At 40.2% G+C, this 15,183-nt stretch overlaps 1 long non-coding RNA gene across 1 annotated transcript; it reads left to right on the top strand.

The window, feature by feature from the left end:
• The first annotated feature begins 10,282 nt into the window (after positions 1-10,282).
• Positions 10,283-13,015, top strand: LOC133706948 (uncharacterized). The gene is made up of 5 exons (XR_009844818.1): positions 10,283-10,552; positions 11,169-11,243; positions 12,106-12,213; positions 12,404-12,506; positions 12,844-13,015. It is a non-coding gene; the product is annotated as an uncharacterized LOC133706948 (long non-coding RNA).
• Positions 13,016-15,183: the final 2,168 nt, after the last annotated feature.

Consider the following 15,183-nt stretch of genomic DNA (forward strand, 5'->3'; position numbering starts at 1 on the left):
CTTGGTGAATGACCAGCCATGTTATTCAAAGTTCTCAAGCTTCTTTAAGTAAAGTAAGTAGCTTTGTCAATTGGTGTACCAAAGAAGCAGGTTTGAAGAACAAAAATTCCAGTTTTAAGTGATTGTCTCCTTGTTAAGCTACTGATGGTCAAATTACACAACAAATTGAGCAGAAAAGTGGCTAACCAAATTACACAACAGAGTGATTGCCTCCTTCCACTTTGAAACTCAAAAGTGGCTAACCAAAACTCCCATACATACACAACAAATTGAGCAGAAAACTAAAAACTGATGGTCAAATTACTCAAGTTCTGCAACTTTCTGCAGAAAACTAAAACTTGTACAGTTCATTATCAAATAGAGCAGAAAACTAAAAACTGATGGTCAAATTACTCAAGTTCTGCACCTTTCTGCAGAAAACTAAAACTTGTACAGTTCATTATCAAATAGGTAATGCTTAAACTATAAAAGCACAGAGTTAAATAACAGTTCCACAAACAAGCATCTTAATTTGTTCCACAAACTGATGAACAGAAAAAACAGTTCCACAAACTGATGAAACTCCCAAACTGCAGAAGAAGACAGCAAGCTGTACAAAGCCTAATATCTACACGATTCTGTGATATGCTTCACCACAGATGGCAAAAAGAAGAAGAAATTGAACTCTGAGGTCAAATCATTCATCACCACGGTGTGAGTCTTCCCCATCATCTGGAAAATCTTGAGAGTTAAGTGAGGAGTCGAGAGATCGGACTCGGCTTCAGTTCACGACTAGATGATGAGGGGAAGGAGGAAATTGGGCGAAGAGAGAGAGGGAGATGCGAGGAGTCCAGGGGTAGAGATCTTGTTCGATTCAACACTGACGTTAAAGACCTATTTGGAGATCGTTAGTCAAGTTCAGGCTTTCTGTGTTGTAAGCATTATAGCCCTTAGATTGAACCAGTAACACGTGGCGAGCTGAGAGTGTTATCCAAGCAGATCCTAGCAAAATGAATTCTAGCAGAGAAGCCGAATCCTATATAACCAACATAAATATAACCGTCGCTCTAGGAAAATGGATATAATAATAGCATCTATGACACATTCATAGCCTTATAGGTACCAACACATAGAATCAAAACAGATGGTTGAAAAACAATGTCAAGAACTTACTAAGCGGTTTTATCTGCAAAACCAAGTGTCTGACATAATTCTAGAGCCTCTTTATACTGAGAAATCATCCTAAGAAGCTTTAAAATTTCATCAACATTTAGAGTATAAATCAATTCAGATGTAGCTATGAATTTGTGCAAAAACCTCAGAATTTGCAAGGAATTCTCTGTCTCAGCTCTCATATTTGATTTTTATTGAACTGCCAACTTTATTGCACCCTCTTTCACCTGAACTCCAGCATGTGGTGAGAGTCCCATTGGCTGCTCTAATAGAGAAATATGGTTTTGATGGAAGTTACTTTGAAACCAACATCAGCTTTTGTCAAAAATTGTGAGAGATAAGTTTGAATCCAATCCAATACAAGCTTTGCAGGGTCCAACGAGCTTTGTACATTTGAAAAAAAAATTGGTTCACCAGCAAATCATTCCCACTCACAGTCCCCTACAAATTTCTTGCATCTAAGTAGTCACTTAATTGAGGATTTGAAGTGTTGGGTATATTGATGAAATAGGAAAATGGAGAAAAAGAAAATAAAAGAAATAAAACAACAACCTTGAGGTACGACTTGAGTCATTTCTTTAAAATTTGCCCCCACTCAATGAGTTTGCTAAAGAATTTTTGGCAAATGACTTTCAGGACACAACAAAGTTTGGAATCTTTTTTGTTTTTAATTTTTTGTTTTTATTTTTTTATATTTTAAATACACACCTCTACTTTATTAATACACATCCCCTAACTTTTTATATCAATGTCATTTTTCCTTTTATACCATTTCACCGTCACTCTCTTTGCAATTGACGTTGTTCATCATCATTGATGTGCTTTAAAAATACTTGAGGGCCACCCTAAAATTTTCAAGTTCTAAGTCATTCCTCTAATCGATTATTTCCAATCTCTTATTCGATCTTTAATTTTCATTTGAAACTCTTGTTGTTGTATTTGTAATTGATTTTCAATATTTTTATTTGGATTTCTAATCAATCCCCTCCCTTGCCATCACATGCCTCTTGCCCTCCTCCTTGCTGTCAATTTTTTTTCTTGCAAAAATAGCTGCTCCTCATATTGCTTTCTACTATCACAAAATTCAACCATAATAGAAATCCCAAGTTCATAAGGTGGAACATGATTTCAGGATGTATTCTATATATAGCTAGGTATAAAGACGTACCATAGGATGATTTCTTTAATTTTTAGTGTTGGACCGTATTGTGAGGGAAGATCTTATATCTACTATTGCTAATTTGTCTGCTCCCAACTTGATGGCCTCTTTGTTTGATCTGATGAATCTTGAAACATCACCCTTTAGTCCTTTACATACTCATGAGCTTCCTTCGCACTCATCTTCTTGCTCATTCCATAAGGGAAGCTGCTCAAGAAATTCGAAGGAGATTGAACATCTTCTTTATTATGGCAAGGATTGAAGAATGCTCAAACTTAGAATTTGGAGTAGGTCCTTGTGGACCACTTATTACGGTCCCTTTCTTGATCTATATGGAGAGGCCATATTCGTCGATTCGTTGGCACGCGAAACTCAAGCCGATCACACTTGAATGAAGAGTAGGGCCGCCCTTTTTTTTCGAATTTATTTTATTATTTTTTATTCTAGAATGAATGATTCATTTATTCAAAGGAAGACCAGATTACAAAACGTGGGAATGACCAGTGGTGAACATGGAGTCCCACATATATACCTCCCTACTTGGAATAGAAAATAATCATGAATCGGAGACAACTGGAATGAGAGAAGAAATGAATCAGTCTTGATTCCGGAGGTTTTGATTCCTAAACTCATCTCTCCCCTTCGTAATTACAATCCTGAGTATTCAGGAATCGAATCCTAGCTAACAAGGATGTGAGACTTACACTCATTCTGATTCCTTCATGTCTAGTTTCAAATATCCTCATGCTTTGTATTCGTTGTTTCGTTGAATAAAGGTTTCTATATATTCTACTGAATGACTGATATAAAAGAACATTAATTAGATGACGGTCTAACACTTTGGGATTAATCTGAGTGATGATGTTGGGTGGAGTATCGAGTTACGATTAGGCTAGTTATTCTCTTTCAATATTGAGAAGAGAGGATTATCAACCAAACTAAGAATTTAAAATGACTAGCTAGTATGACGTAATAGGGTAACATTTTTCATATTATTGAAAAGCTAGCTAGTAGCTACCATCAAAGTTCATTTTAACGCATTCAGAAGAACATGGTTTGCCAGCGCTCCTCCCTCTTTTCTTTGTACCACCACCGCTCAATGTTCATCTATTTTCATTATCTTTGAAAGGATATTATTGTCTCACTGACCTGCATCCGTACATGCAATTGATGCAAAGTTACGCCAACTAGGTTTTCTCTTATGGTATGCATTTTGATCCAATATTTATCCATCATTTTAATTAGTCTTGAACAATAATGACATTAAATTGGTTCATCATGCAATTTACATGATGAACAATAGGACATTCAGTAAATGACATCTCTAAACTTTACAAGCAATTAAGCATTCAATCTGGAAAAAATTAAAAAAAAAATGAAAAGAAAAAGAAAAAGAGATATTAGGCATTCAAACTACTGGACCCATTTCCTATAAACAGTCGGAAAAACTTTTTCCCTCCATGGTTAGGATTTGGATTTGTATCTTTCGGCTTTCCTTCCACAGTTAGGATTTGGATTTCTTTCATTCGGCATTTGGGCAGTGCAGTCCTCTCTCACAATTATCCTTCAAGTACTCTCTCTCTTCTCAGTTCTTCAATTTGGCTCAGTTTCGCCCCATTCCTTACCACACCCTCTAACTATCTTCCATTGATCGATCTAGCTAGGGTTTTCACTGCTGCCATGGATTCGCAGGATGTGGTGGTCACTTCCCGGCGGGAGGAGCGGTTCAGCGCCTCCGTGGAACAAGTCGAACCCATCTATCCACCAGGTCTGGAACAAGCACCTTCACCCGCTCGACTTCAAGTCCACTTTGTCTACATTACCCAGCACCAAATCTTCTTCAGCTCATGGTCTACCCGGAGCATATACTCCCTCCCATCATCACCGGAAGAAGACTGCCCAACCCTGATCCACCATTATGAGGACCCCGTGATGAAACTGTGCGGTGAATTCGATCTGCAAGTGCTACCATTTCTTTCGCAATTTGAAATCACGCAAGGCAGCGAGGAGCACACCCGAATATTGGGTGAGGTTAAGCGTGTGGGCAGGGAATTTGGCCCGGAGAGGAAGAATCAAGGGTTATTTGCCTTGCAAGTTTCGATTTTAAGAGTATACACGACATATCGTTGCGAGAGTAATCCTAAGCGGGATGTAGAGGGGGAAGAGATGTCGGATTGGGATGTTATAGAGGGGGAAGAGATAACCGACGTACGTCATAGAGGGGGGAGAGATGCCGGTTTGGGACGTTATAGAGGGGGAAGAGATGAGGGTTAGAGTTCCAGGGGAAGAGATCTGTAGTGTGTGCTTGGAAGAGTTTAGGAGTTGCCCGCCTTGCATTGCCATGCCTTGCTCACATGTGTTTCATAGCGAATGCATTCGGACATGGCTGGGACGGAATGAACGCTCTTGTCCTCTTTGCGGATTTCAGATGCCTACTATAGTTGAACCATCCTTCACATATATGTTCTATCTTGGGCTTAATATCCTTGCTTAATTGGATACAAATGATCCGGAGGAGGACGTACTGATGCCGATCGGTCGACTCAGACAATGCAAAAAGCAAAACAAAAGAGCTGAAGATGACCTGCATGCAACTTTAATTTGCTGCATATGCCATGTCAATGCCAGCTCCCATTTCTTATCGCAAGAAAGAAAAAGAGAAAAATAAATAAATAAATAAAAAACTAAGTCAGAAATGCAAAATCAAATGATGATCACTCATTTTATTCATGAAGAAAAGTACCCAAAAAAAAAAAAAAAGATTGGCAAAACGAACATCATATGATGGTTCTATCTGTGAGTTTTTCTCACTCCCAACAAATGGCAGTAGAAGCAAAAATATATTTTAAAAAATGAGAAAAAAATTGATTACGGAGTGCTACTTATGAGCTTATCCTGATAGGTACTCATGCGCATGAACTTGTGGTTAAAAGAGACTTCGGTCGTCGAGCTTAGAATCGAGCTGTAGTTAATTCCATAGAATGATATAAAGATCTGGAGCTTGCATGTGATGATCTGGAGCTTGTGATGATCCTATATGGCTATATGATTACAAAACAGTCTACAAACCATTAAAAACAAGGGGCCGTGACCACTTACCCAATTTCAGCATGAACATTGCCCACTTGCTCCACCATGAGTTTTTTAACCTCATTTACCCAATCTAACATCTATTGACAGTTTTGACCTTATTTTTATTATTAAATTACAATCATCATCATCTCTCTCTTTCTCTCCCTCTCTCTCTCCTCTTACCCCCATGAACCGAGTCCACCTCCATCTCCAAACGGAGGCTTGCTGTCTCAGTCACCGTCGAGCTCTAGGATCACTCTTACGTACCCCCATGAACCGAGACCACCTCCATCTCCGATCGGCGGCTTGCTGGCTCAGTCGCCGTCGAGCGATCTAGGATCATGGATCAGAGCTCGTCCTCCATCGCCGGAAATCTCTTCCTCGAAGCTCTCCATGGATTGCCGGAACACGAATCATCGTCTCTGAGTCACAAACCGGTATACCACCTTCGCTGCGACGAAGATCACGGCCTTGCTGGTCATCAAGTGCAAACCGGAAGGATCCGACCCGGTCATATTGGCCAACGCCTTCGATACCTCCCACTTCGGCTACTTCCAGAGGCCCAGCGTCAATGAGATCATCGTCTTCGTCGGCCGCACAGTTACCAGACGCACCCCTCCCGATCAACACTAGCTAGTCCGTCACCCTAAAACATGCTCCGACGACTCCTGCATCTGCCTCACAGTCCGGTGGGTGCCCATATCAATTCCTGGGTGCCCAGAGAATTTTTTTTTTTTTTTTTGGTATACTGGGTTTTTTTATTTATTTAATTTTTTTGGTATCTGTAATGTATTCATTTTGGTTCATTTGAGGGCTATAATATGATTATTGGAGGGTAATAATATGATTATTGGGGCAATAATGTGATTATTATGAGGCAATAATATGATTATTGGGAGGCAATAATATGATTATTGGGAGACAATAATATGATTAGAAATTGATCAATTGTGCCTGTAGTGTATTCATTTTGGTTTTGGGAGTTCATACAATTCACTGGACGGCAATAATATGATTATTGGAGGCAATAATATGATTATTGGGGGGCCGTAATATGATTACTGGGGGGCAATAATATAGTTACTGGGTATTATTAGGGACCGATCGCCGGATTCCGGTCACTGGTTGCCGGATTCCCGTCACCGATCTCCGGATTTCCGTCACCGGTCGCCGGATTCTCGTCACCGGAGTCCTCTGCCGGCCACTAGTCACCGGAGTCCGGCAAGGTATCCAACAACTTCTCTCTCTAAGTGAGAAAGAAGGAGAGGGCAAAAAAGTCCCAAAAATAAATAAAAAGAATAAAAAAAGAATTAATTGGGTAATAGGGAAATAATCCCTTAGAGTGTTTTGGGTAAATGGGGTTTTTAAACTCTTCGTTGTGCAAGTGGGCAATTGTTAAGTTGAAATTGGGTAAATGATCATTTCCCCTAAAAACAATTGAGTAGTACGTACAAGTGAAACAAAACAAAGACTTTTCCCAAGACTACGATTAAAGTATACTTTGGGGTTACTAACTAAACTTTACTTCTTGAATTAGGAGAAACGAGAATGCCTTTGCATTTATCATTGAAGGAATGTTATAAAAAAGCCAATCACAAGCTGTAAATAAGCCCCAAAAGTAGTAGAGTAACCTTACATTTCAACTCCTAATTAAAACCCAAGACCCTAGGAAAATTATAACATGGTCTCAGATCATGGTACACGTGGTGGTCAGAGTTGATGTTGGCTCATATGACTTGTAGTTATATATTTATGATTAGTCTCTTAATATAATTTTTTTTTTCACTCCCCTGCATGGTCTCCACGAAATTCGAGTGATATTATTGGCTTTAACCACCATATGACAATACCACTTAGTAGTCTGGAACCATAGAATAATTCCTCAAGACCGCAAGTGCACAAAGCAATTAAGTAGGGTGAGTCGAAATACAACCATAATAAAAAAATCATCTATCCCCTACCTAACTAATTAGAACAAAGTAGCCAAACCAGCAACAACCATAGTAACCCCGCCTTCAACCTGTCACCACTAGAGGAAATGAACCATGATCGCTCTCTGTTAAAATTATACATATGGGTGTGTTTGGTATGGTTGTGCTTTTAAAAAAAGTTGGTTTCTGCTTATTTCTGAGAATAAGTGGGTGAAAAGCAAAGCAGCTGAATGTTTGGTAATTAAACTGGTTTTTTATAAGTGTTGTCAGTGGCAAAAGCAATGGCAAAGTGTTTGGTAAACTCAAAGCTGGCTTGTGCTTTTTGTTTGTGGAATGACCAATTTAGACATTAAATATTATTTTACCTTGATTGTTTGGTAATATAATGTTGTTCAAATGCTCTTGTTATCATTTTTAATCTTTATTATGTCGGGAAAAATCATTTTGTTATCTTATTTCAAATGAACGCTTACCTAGCCGCATCTCTTTGCTAGGGTTTCTCGTGGGAGTTTCTTCTATGACAAAACTTCCAAAACTCAACGTAGGAGATCATGGCGAACTCCTCTTCCTGTATCATGGCCGGATCTAATGGATCTGCTCGGGTTTCTTTTGGCCCGGCTGGATCGGCGGCACTGCATGATGACCACTGGTACATGGTGGGTCGTCTTCTCGGACCAAAAGCTCGCTTTCCTGGTTTTAAAGGCACAATCTCTTCCATTTAGAGAATCAAATCGGGGCTGACGATCCAAGATGCAGGTGATCGTTTCCTTTTCCAGTTTGAGCGCGAAGCTGACAGAAATCGTGCTCTCCATGGTGGACCGTGATTCTATAGGAATACGATGCTTATGTTGGGTGGTTATGATGGGGTTGGACCGGTGGAGGCAGTTCCACTGTGGAGTCTGGAGATGTGGGTGGCGGTGAAGGGTTTACCGGTAGGCCTGCGCAATAAGGCTGCTCTAACCCTAATCGGCTCAACCATTGGTCAGGCTATTCGTTTTGATCAAACGGCTCTCCGTCGTAGGGAGGAGGAGCAAAGGATCCGGGTGATATTGGATACTCGTCGCTGGATCCGTTCATGGATGATGGTTGAATTTTCGTCCACTGTTGAACTCGAGATCATCCTGATTTTCAAGAAAGTGAAGGGTTTATGTAGGGACTGTGGCTTGTTTGAACATGATGTCATGGGCTGTGATGGTTTCCTAGCAAAAGAGAACGAGGAGTTGCTGCAGAAGCCGCCGGCTACGGCGATGGCCGGGTTATCGCTGGAGGCTCTGGGGACGGACGCGGGCTCTGCTACTGCTTCGGGTGCGAACTTGATGCAGAAGGGCGTGATTGGTGCTGGTTTGACAGTGGTGATGGCTCCGGAGTTGGGTGGGCTGCAGGTGACCAAATTGCATGGGATGCAGGGGGTCGTGGATGTCCATGCATCTTTGCATGAGGAGGAGTTCAACCCACCTATGAATTTCGATGTACCTATATGCGTTGGGAAGGTCATGGCAGGGTTGACTGAGGTTAATTGTTTTAAGAATTGGGCATCTATGATACCATCCACTCTACCTAAGATGATATCATTGCAGCAAGTGTAGGTTCCTAAGAAGACTGAAAAGAAAATGGAGATGAAGATGGGGTGGGCGGATTCGAGTTTGGTTTCTGTGGGCTCGAAACGTAAGGCCATCTTTGAACTCCCTAAGGTTGGGAAAAGGTATTTGGCTATTCCCTCCACTAAGTTGCAGGTGGATGAGAATACTACTTTGATGCTGCAGCACAAAAATGGCAAAATCATTGTTTCTCCTAAGAAAAAGAAACCTGGGTGTCCCCGGGGAAGCAAGAATAAACCCAAATCTGCTCGAGCTATTGGGATGGAGGAGCATGTGAAGAAGCCTCGTAAATGGAAGAGTCAGAGGGATAAAGCTGGCGAGTTTGATGCTGCAGAGAAAGCCATTGGCACGGTGATCCCTGAATTGGATGGGGTGGAACTGGAAGGCGTTATGGAAGGGGAGTCTCCCCTTCTAACTCCAAATGTTATTTAATTTTATTTACAGGTCGCAAGGATCAACTCCTCTGAGGATTCATTTTACTATTTTGCTTCGGAGGTTTCTGATCTTTGTTTAGAAAAATGGTGCGTACTTTTCCTAAAAAGGTGGGTGTACTAGGGGTTTCCTGGGTCTTATTCTAGTTTTAGAATAGGTTTTTTAGGGTTCCTTAAGGAACGATTCTTTCTGTCAACCCCATAGGGGTGTTTCGTTTTTGTACTGCTTGCTGAATTAATATAATGGGCTGACCTCTTTCTGTCAAAAGAAAAAAAATCTTTATTATGTCCTTATAAATTTTTGTTAACTTTCAATTTTTATAAATCATGGTGATCATATGATTATTGGACAATTTTAAAAATAACTTATACAAATATATTAGTAACATTAATGACAATTGGTTTCTGATTGGCATCAAGTAACCAGAAAAAATATGATCCTCGTAAATGATTCAAACCACTTTCTTCAATCAAATTGAAATATTCGCTGTCTTCGCTGTCAAATGTAGCCCAAACTTCATAGCAATTGAATCGATCTGTACAATATATGCAGAATGCAACAACTTATATGCCTGTACTTATATACATTTCATGCATCACTACTAAAAAGAATTGCAATTGCTTCGTTTTTTTGCTTCAGCAACAGTTGCCGTCGCAATAGAGGCCCTATTGCTACGGAAACTGTTCCGTCGCGATTAAGCCTTGTTATTTGCGACGGAAAATATTTGCCGTAGTAACTTTGTAATCAATTGCGACGGATTTTTATCTTGCCGTCATAAAAATACATTTGTATGATTACTGTACAAAAAAAAAAAAAAAAAAAAAAAAGAGGAAAGAAGACTTGGCAACAAATAAACGTCACCGTTTTACTTTTGGCGCTAATCCAAATAATCTTCCCTCTATTTTTCCCTCTGATTTTTTGGGCAAAATTTCCTACCAACAAAACAGCCCTAATTCTTTTTCCCTCTTTTTGCCCAACCGCTCTGTCTCTCGCCCAGTGGTGCTCTCTCTCGACCAGTACCTCACCACACTCTCTCTCGCCGCCTCCTTCAGCATCAACTGCCGAATCTCTGTCTGCAGTCCAGGTAATTAAGAAATCCCCCAAACACAACCGCTCTCTCTCACCACTCTCTCTCGCCCAGTACCTCACCACTCTCTCTCTCGCTGCCTCCTTCAGCATCAACTGCCGAATCTCTGTCTGCAGTCCAGGTAATTAAGAAATCCTTTTAATATATATCGAATTGTTACTGTTGTTTGTCCTAGTCTGATGATCTATCTAGCCCAGATGGTTTACATAGCGATAAATTAGAATCCAAAACCAGAATTTGAACAAGACCCACAACGGAGAGCTCAGCTTTCCAAGAACTAATCAAAGCCAAGGAATCGAACGAATGATTTTTTTTTTTTTTTTTGGAATATCAGAATTGGGTGTTCAAGTGTGGATGAGAAGGGAATTGAAGATGAAGAGAATTGGGAAAGAAGAGGGTCATAGTTGAAGGGAAGGGGTGAGGAGATAGAGAAGTGGGTGTGGGATAGTTGTTGTCTGTTCATAAACATGTTTGGCTGTTGGAGTTGGCGGAGTGAGCAAATTTGTTTGTTGCTGGTGAAGATGGGGGGTTTGGTAGCGGCAACTTGAAATCACATTCTTCTCCATTTAATTTAGATTGCTTTTTTTAGCATGCTCATTTTAGAGAGTAATGTTCCTTATTGCTACACATAGAGGTTTCTGCAGCAATTTATTTCAGTCCTTCCCTTCCTGTTTCCTTCATTTTGTTTTGGTATTTGGAGAAATTGTGGTGCTAATGCTCTGGCTCTGATTGTGCAGATGCGCTCAGTTTCTCTGGAGCTTGAGATTCTTGGCAGGCATCAGCACCCTGAATTAACGATTCCCTTTTTAAAGGTAATCTTATCATTAGTTTTCATTGTGTTACTGGGAAAGCCGGAGGAAAGAAGAGGATATTAATTACATTTTAGATATTTTTTTCCCTATCTTTGATTTGATCAAAATGATATTCTTTATTGGTACATTCATATTTTTATTATTCTAATTTCATGTAAGCAGATTTCTGATATTCTGATTCATTAATCGGAGACATGAAAAGTTAGGAACTCATTGGAAAAAAATTGAATAGTTTTGCACAAAGTGGGCATCTGTAATGCTATTGTAGTCTTTCTCTTTCCATTTATTTGATGCAGTGCTTTTGTTCCTGGGACCCAAATCCAGCTAGCTAAATAGGGGGTTATAAAGCCATTTGAGAATGGGTGAGATGGGAGTGTAATGAATTGGAAGATGATATTTTGGTCCAATTTCTTCAATTAAGTAAAACGTAGTATAGAAGCACTGCATGAGCATAAGTATTGCAAAATGTGTTGAGCTATAGTTATTTTTCTCCATGTATTTGTTTATTCATTCAGGCAGAAATTTTTCTCTTACTGGGTATTGTTCTGTGAAGCTCTAGCAGCCTTTATACAAGGTGACAAGGTTGGGGTTGGACTTGTATCTTAGTTTGGGTGCATGATGAAAGCTAATATGAATGTAATTGTTTATTGCAAATATGAATGTAATTGTTATAGAGATACCTTCTCTGACCAAACTACATATATGTTGATGAGATCATAGATTTCATTGCATTCGCAACTTCATTTATACATTCAATCTAAGATGCATTTTTGTCGTTCTGATATTTTGTTCATATATTAGTTATTATTCAATAGTCTTATGTTGTACCTGACATTCAGTTCTTGTGGTTCAATGTTGATAGGCACGCAGCAGCAGCGTTTCTAGTTTGAAATCGGTTTCTTTTTCCATTACTGGGAATCGCTTCCCATCTCTAACTTCAAGACCTGGACCCTTTCAAGTTTCCTAGTCGGTAGGTTATATCATTGTAATACTACTGTGACTCTTCTTCTTTGTTATGTTTGCCTCAACAATCTCATAGATAAATTTTTACATTATTGGATTTTAATCAATAGGTCCAGTTTAATGGTATGGGCAGTAGCTTTTTGTTCATTGTGCTTCTCTAATCACAAGAAACACTCATATTTTAGTTTCTGCTGCAGAGAACACCATCCATTATTTGAAAAGACTACTCATCTTCAAGTCAGCAGTGACGGATTTGGAGTTAATTTTGGAAATCCAAAGCCAAGAGCTTGATATTACCGGGTTAGTACTTCTTCCCCATTTTTATATTTCTGTTGTTTTCATTTATTATGGAAGAAGTACTAAGTTTGTCTGTGGCAATGGTGATTTTTTATATTTTTTATTTTTGATGTACATTAGTCTTTTAGAGTCTCCACTTGTTTATTTTAAATAAAATAACATTATATAATTTACGTAAAATATAACTTGCACAAGACATACATATTCTGATGTAGCTTAGTGAAACCAAGACAAACTTCTAACTAATGGAAAACTCAATTAACACAAACATGTAGCTTTGATAAACCTTTAGCCTTTGACATACATAATCTTGACTCAATGTTTTGTTTGATTGATCTAGAAAACTTGCATCTCACAATGGATAAGAGTTGGATAAACTTAGGCAACAGATGGTCAAAGAGGGTTATTGATGGTTATGAAGACTTTTTGAAGTTTGCATACACCAATAAGAATGAAAGTGAACTAATAAGCTGTCCATGTAGAAAATGTTGCAATCGGCCCATTTATTTGCCCGAAGAAACTGTGTGAAAACATCTCAAAGATAATGGGTTCTTGAGAAAATATACGAATTGGATTTACCATGGAGAACCTCCAGTAAACTACAGTTTTTGAGGCTATATATATATATATATATATATATATATATATATATATATATTAGATTCTGTTAGAGAGATTTGTGTAACTGAAGATCTGTGCAATCAAAACTGATCATCAGTTTGGAATCTTTGTATTTATAAAATTGAATAGTGTTTATAGCTGATTGTAACAGTAGCATAACAGTCAATTAGCTTAGCTATATAATTGTACATTGTAATCGATTGAGAATATAGAAAACACATTTTCTACATGGTATCATAGTTTAGGTTGCTTACCTCTTTTCGATCCAATATCTCTTCCTTAGTCGTTCTTCCTCCTCTGCGCCTCCCCTCCCTCCCTCATGGCCAACCCCACTGCTTCTTCCTCCTCTCCAAACACTTCTAGCTTTATCAAACTCACTGAAACCAACTATCTCGTTTGGCTTCGGCAAATCAAACCTTACCTCAATGGCAATGATCTCTGGTGCTATGTTGACGGTTCCAAACCTGCTCCCCCATCTACCATCCTGTCCACCCCCTCTGAGGGCCAACCTGATGTTCCTATCCCCAACCCAGCCTACACCAAATGGTTCAAAGAAGACCAAATCATCGTCAGCACTCTCACCACCACCCTCACTGAAAATATTGCTCAACTGACAATTGGTTTCGAAACCTCTAAGGACATTTGGGATTGTCTTCAGCGCCATTTTTCCCAAAAATCTGTTGCCAGTGCCTCTACCCTCAAAATGCAGCTTCTGGATCTCCAGAAAGGAAACCAATCTGTTGATGCCTATCTCCGCCAAGCCAAGGTCATTGCCGATTCTTTAATCTCCATCAACAAGCCTGTTTCTGACGAAGACTTGGTCATTGCTACTCTCCACGGCCTTGGACCGGATTATGGCATGCTCCGCACTGCACTCACCCAAAACCCACCTCTCCCTGACTTCTCTGAGCTCCGAGCTCGCATCCTATCCTTTGAAGCACAGCAGCTTGGTACATCTGCCACTGGAATGGCCACTGCGCTCTTCAATCATACCGCTCCTTCCCCACGCCGTGACCACCGCTCCTCGGCCCCTCGTCCTTCTCACTCCGGCGGCCGGTACTCCACAGGCCGGCATCGTCGCAGCGGTGCGCGTCCGCCCTTTTTCCAGCAGCAGCAGTATGCGTCTTTTCCACAGCACCAGCAGCAATTCGCGTCCCCGCCTGGCCCCTTTTCTTCCCCTGCCTGGGCCGCACATCCTGGGCCTCCTGGGCTTCTTGGCCTGGCACCTCAGTGGTGCCCTAATTGCCACTCCAACCAACATGGGCTTCCTCAATGCCCACACCGATTCCCTGGCCCAAGCACTGCTGCTCCGTTTGCTGGAGTCCACTATGCACCTGACCCCACTTGGTACCCAGATACAGGCGCCACTCACCACATGACATCCATGCCTGTTACTAATCCTCTATATTATGGGGGGCCTCATAATGTTTATATGGGTAATGGGGACTCAATGCCCGTTTCCCATACTGGTAATCTTCCCTTGTCATTAGGGTCTTCCAAATTCTCTTTACAAAATGTTTTTCAAATTCCATCCATCCGTAAAAATCTCCTTTCTGTTGCTCGTTTCACTAAAGACAACCTAGTGTTCTTTCTTTTTGCTCCGGATTTTTATCAAATCTATTGCTTACGTACCGGTCATCTCTTGTTTCAGGGCCCTTGTAAAGATGGTCTCTATCCGCTTACTCTGTCCAGCGTCTCCACTCCTCCACAAGCCCTTGCCTCCATTCACTCCTCCATTTGGCACAATCGTTTGGGCCATCCCTCTTCAACTGTCTTAGCTCGTCTAGGTTCAATAATTGGTTCAAAATTATCTTTTCATTCCTTCTGTAGAGATTGTGCACTTAGCAAATCTCATCAATTACCTTTTAATTCCAATAAAGAGTCTGTTCCTTTTCCATTTCACATTATTCATAGTGATGTTTGGGCTTCATCTACTCTTTCTGTTAGTGGCTTCAGGTATTATGTTCTTTTCACAGATGAATTCTCCCGTTACACTTGGATTTATCCCATGCGTCGCAAAAATGAAGTACTCACTCATTTTCAAACCTTGGTAGCCATG

Source organism: Rosa rugosa, chromosome 4 (genome assembly GCF_958449725.1).
Source record: "Rosa rugosa chromosome 4, drRosRugo1.1, whole genome shotgun sequence".
NCBI lineage: Eukaryota > Viridiplantae > Streptophyta > Magnoliopsida > Rosales > Rosaceae > Rosa > Rosa rugosa.